Here is a 4,992-nt window from a genome sequence, read left to right as displayed (position 1 = left end):
AATAGATGTTTGCCCATCATACTCATTACTCGTGGCAGATTAATCTACCAAGTCCCGTACGAGTTCGGGCATAGCGTGTGCGTTCGAACAAGAAGGTCAGTGGCCGGGAAGCCATATTTTAACTATATATGACGGTAGTATCTGTTCCCGAAAAGAACAGTTACCGTGGATGACCATGCAGCTTTGCTAGAAATGAAATGATGAATATGGATCTCACGGGGAGCGTGCAAAGGATAAGTCCCTGCAGACGCACTATCCTCTGTGCCCGCGGTGGTTCAGGTGGATAGAGCGTCTGCCATGTAAGCAGGAGATCCCGGGTTCGAGTCCCGGTCGGGGCACACATTTTCAACATGTCCCCAATGAAGTACATCAACGCCTGTTTGCAGCTAGGGTGTCCATTTAATTATCATTTCATAACAGTTTTACACTGCACCCTGTTATAAAGCAGCGCCTGTGAGGCAACAGTTATGGACAATAATATCTACATCTATATTATTACCCTGTAATTCACAATTAACTGCCTGGCAAAGGGTTCATTGAACCACCTTCAAGCTATTTCCCTACGGTTACACTCTCTAACGACACGCGAGAAAACGAGCACTTGTATCTTTCGGTGCGAGCTCTGGTTGTGCTTATTTTATCACGATGATCATTTTTCCCTATGAAGTTTGGCGTCAACACAATATTTTCGCAACCGGAGGAGAAAGTTGGTGACTGAAATTTCACGAGAAGATCACACGAAAACGAAAAAACCTGTGTTTCAATGATTGCCACCCCTATTCACTTACCTGTTCCGTGGCATTCTCCCCCCTATTTCATGATACCACAAAATGAGCTGTCCTCCTTTGGACTTTTTCGATGTACTCCGTCAGTCCCATATGATGTGGATCCCACACAATGCAGAAATACTACAGAAGAGGTCGGACAACCGTGGTGTAAGCAGTCTCTTTAGCAGAACTGTTACACTTTTTAAGTTTTCTGCCAGTAAATCGTAATGTTTGGTTTGATTTACCCGCAGTGTTGTCCATGTGATCTTTCCAACCTGAATCATTTGTAATTGCAATCCCTAAGCATGCAGTTGAACTTAAAGCCTTCAGATTTGTGTGATTTATTTTGGTTCAAATGGTTCAAATGGCTCTGAGCACTATGGGACTTAACATATGAAGTCATCAGTCCCTAGAACTTAGAACTATTTAAACCTAACTAACCTAAGGACATCACACACATCCATGCCCGAGGCAGGATTCGAACCTGCGACCGTAGTGGTCGCGCGGTTCCAGACTGAAGAGCCTAGAACTGCTCGGCCGCAACAGTCAGCATTTATTTTGGATTTCTTTTAGTACTCCTATGGATGGCTTCACACTTTTCATAATTGAGAGTCAATTGCCTCTTTCTCATCATAAAGATATCTCGTCTAAATAATTTTGCAATTGTTTTTGATCATCTGATGACTTTACAAGACGTTAAATGATAGCATCATCTGCAAAAATCTAATAGTTCCACACAGATTGCCTTCTACGTCGTTTATATGATCAGTAAAGGCAGAGGGCCTATAAACACTTCCTTGGGGAACGCCAGATATTTCTATTTTACCCGATGTCTATCCGTCAGTTACTACGAACTTTGAGTTTTCTGAAAGGAACTCACGAATCCAGTCGCACAACTGAGGCTCTACTCCATAGGAGTGCAATTTGATTAGAAGATGCTTGTAAGGAACGCTGTGAAAAGTCTGGAAATCTAAAAATATGAAATCAGTTTGACACCCACCATCTATAGCACGATATTTTCTGAACCCCTACCTACTGAAAATTTGTCAATAGACCATTTCCTTCGAGGTAATTCATAGTGTTCGAACACAGCATGCGTTCCAAAATTCTACTACGAGTCAACGATGGTGTTACGTTAGATTACTGTAATTGACCTTTGGGATGAATTGGAAAGTTGAAATCGCTCCAGTTCCCAGCGTCCAACATCACCACCATTTCTGATTTTTGTTCTTTAGGAAGAATGGACTGCCAATCCTCCACAGATATTCAGACACCTCATTGAGGATATTCAGACATTTCATTGAAAGTGTCTCCTGCAGTCAGAAAGGCGAGGGATGAACATAACCCGTATTGGTGTCCACTAATAGTTGTCCGGATACTTTTTATCAAATAAATATGGCAGTACACCCACCTACTTCGGGTGATTACGCTGAAATGCTAATCATCTGGACATCCACACTTCATACCAATTTGACGTTTGTTGCATGCCGCCTAGCAATTTTAATGGCCAGTAGTGCCGTATAGCAAGCCCGTCATATCTTTAGTAAGACAGCTGAATCCTTTAGTTAGTTTAAACTCCGCAGAGCTGCGTGTAATGGACAGTTTGATTCCGGATGAATTGTGCGCGTGGCGCGGCGAACAAATCAGCTGCGATCAGCTCTTGTGAGACCGCAGTGCGGCAGGCAGTAGTTTGCGGTTAGCAAGGCTCGCGCGCCTCGGCAGGTGTCGTAAATCGGAGCAGCGCGCCCGCAATTGGCCGGAATTGACTGTAAAGCCATCAGCCGTGCCCCGCTGCGCCGCCACTGTGCTAAAACCGCCTCGCCGCAAGCGCCGAGCGGACGTCAATTTGTCCCGCGCGCCAGACGACTATATCGTGTGGAGATAGTCAGCTGCCAGCTTTGTCCGCAGTTGTAATGCGGCCAGTTGTGGAGAATCTTTCACTGTGAGGTAGCGCATTCTGTTTATATGCGGGAAGAATGTACGTGAGTATTTACCGCGCACCGTCGTGTAGATGCTTCCAAATTATTTTACGTTTTCCCGACTGCGCCTAGCTACACATGTTTTCAATGTGGCTACAGTGTAGCACGTCAAATTCTTCGGAGTGTATGGCTACGTTAGTGGCAATGTTAAGGGATATTCAGGCAGCCATGAACATTGTTCCTTCCTCTCAGCCGGCCGCGGTGGTCTAGCGGTTCTGGCGCTGCAGTCCGGAACCCCGGGACTGCTACGGTCGCAGGTTCGAATCCTGCCTCGGGCATGGGTGTGTGTGATGTCCTTAGGTAAGTTAGGTTTAAGTAGTTCTAAGTTCTAGGGGACTTATGACCTAAGATGTTGAGTCCCATAGTGCTCAGAGCCATTTGAACCTTCCTCTCAGTCGTTCCCCCCTCCCCCCCCTCCCCCCTCTCACCCCGCCCCCCCTCTCTCTCTCTCTCTCTCTCTCTCTCTCTCTCTCTCTCTCTCTCTACACACACATATATATATATATATATATATATATATATATATATATATATATATATATAACAAAAGCAAAACGAGGATAATGGAGTGTAGCCAAACTAAGTCGGGTGATGCTGTGGGAATTAGATTAGGAAATGAGACACTTAAAGTAGTAAAGGAGTTTTGCTATTTGGGGTGCAAAATAATTGATGATAGTCGAAGTAGAGAGGACATAAAAAGTAGACTGGCAATGGCAAGGAAAGCGTTTCTGAAGAAAAGAAATTTGTTAACATCGAGTATAGATTTAAGTGTCAGGAAGTCGTTTCTGAAAGTATTCGTATGGAGTGTAGCCATGTATGGAAGTGAAACATGGACGACAAATAGTTTGGACAAGAAGAGAATAGAAGCTTTTGAAATGTGGTGCTACAGAAGAATGCTGAAAGTTAGATGGGTAGACCACATAACTAATGAGGAGGTATTGAATAGAATTGGGGAGAAGAGGAGCTTGTGGCACGACTAGAAGAAGGGATCGGTTGGTAGGACATGTTCTGAGACATCGAGGGATCACCAATTTAGTATTGGGAGGGCAGCGTGGAGGGTAAAAATCGTAGAGGGAGACCAAGAGATGAATACACTAAGCAGATTCAGAAGGATGTAGGCTGCAGTAGGTACTCGGAGATGAAGAAGCTTGCACAGGATAGAGCAGCATGGAGAGCTGCATCAAACCAGTCTCAGGACTGAAGACCACAACAACAACATATATATATACAGGGTGAATCAACTAACGTTACCGCTGGATATATTTCGTAAACCACATCAAATACCGACGAACCGATTCCACAGACCGAACGTGAGGAGAGTGGCTAGTGTAATTGGTTAATACAAACCATAAAAAAAATGGACAGAACTATGTTTTTTAACACAAACCTACGTTTTTTCAAAATGGAACCACGTTAGTTTTGTTAGCACATCTGAATATATAAACTAATACGTAATCAGTGCCGTTTGTTGCATTGTAAAATGTTAAATACATCCGGAGATGTTGTAACCTAAAGTTGACGCTTGAAACCTCCGACGTTCAGTTGCGTGTTGTAACAAACACGGGCCACGGCCGGCGAGCAGCATCTTCAGGGACATGTTTACGATGACGACCGTGTTTACGAGTGTGGCTGTAGTGCACTGTTGTGGTTTGGTCTAGCTGTCGCAGTGTCCGCATGTAGCGCTTGCTGCTATTGTTATTCAGCATTCGTCTCCGCACGCAGACCAACTGTAGTACACCGTGTTACCAGACGTCTGTGATAGTGTAGTGTTGTAGAAACTGTGACCATGGTGTATTCGAACTCTGAAAAGGCGGAGATGATACTTATCGACGAAATTCAGCTGAAGCCTGCAGGGTGTATGCAGAGCGGTACCCGGACAGAAAGCATCCAACGTGCCGCACATTGCAAAACATCTACCGCCAACTGTATGCAACAGGTATGGTCGTAGCACGCAAACGGGTCCCTAACAGGCCCGTCACAGGAGAAGCGGCTGCAGTTGGTGTGTTAGCTGCTGTTGCCATGAACGTACACATGAGTACACGGAACACTGCGAGAGCCGGTGGACTGAGTCAAAGTAGTGTCATGCGCATACTGCATCGTCACCGCTTTCACCTGTTTCATGTGTCGCTACATCAGCAATTACATGGTGATGACTTTAATCATCGAGTGCAATTCTGTCAATGGGCATTAACAGAGAATGCGTTGCAGGTCTACCTGTTTACCGATGAAGCGGGTTTCACAAAACC

At 44.9% G+C, this 4,992-nt stretch overlaps 1 non-coding gene across 1 annotated transcript; it reads left to right on the top strand.

The window, feature by feature from the left end:
* The first annotated feature begins 263 nt into the window (after positions 1 to 263).
* On the top strand, positions 264 to 338 carry Trnat-ugu (transfer RNA threonine (anticodon UGU)). Its single transcript has one exon. It is a non-coding gene; the product is annotated as a tRNA-Thr (tRNA).
* The last annotated feature ends 4,654 nt before the right edge of the window (positions 339 to 4,992 follow it).

The sequence above is a fragment of the Schistocerca serialis genome, chromosome 8, assembly GCF_023864345.2.
Source record: "Schistocerca serialis cubense isolate TAMUIC-IGC-003099 chromosome 8, iqSchSeri2.2, whole genome shotgun sequence".
In the NCBI taxonomy this organism is placed as follows: Eukaryota; Metazoa; Arthropoda; class Insecta; order Orthoptera; family Acrididae; genus Schistocerca; species Schistocerca serialis.
The sequence above is the reverse complement of the archived record's forward strand: the minus strand, read 5'-3'. Positions and strand labels throughout refer to the sequence as shown.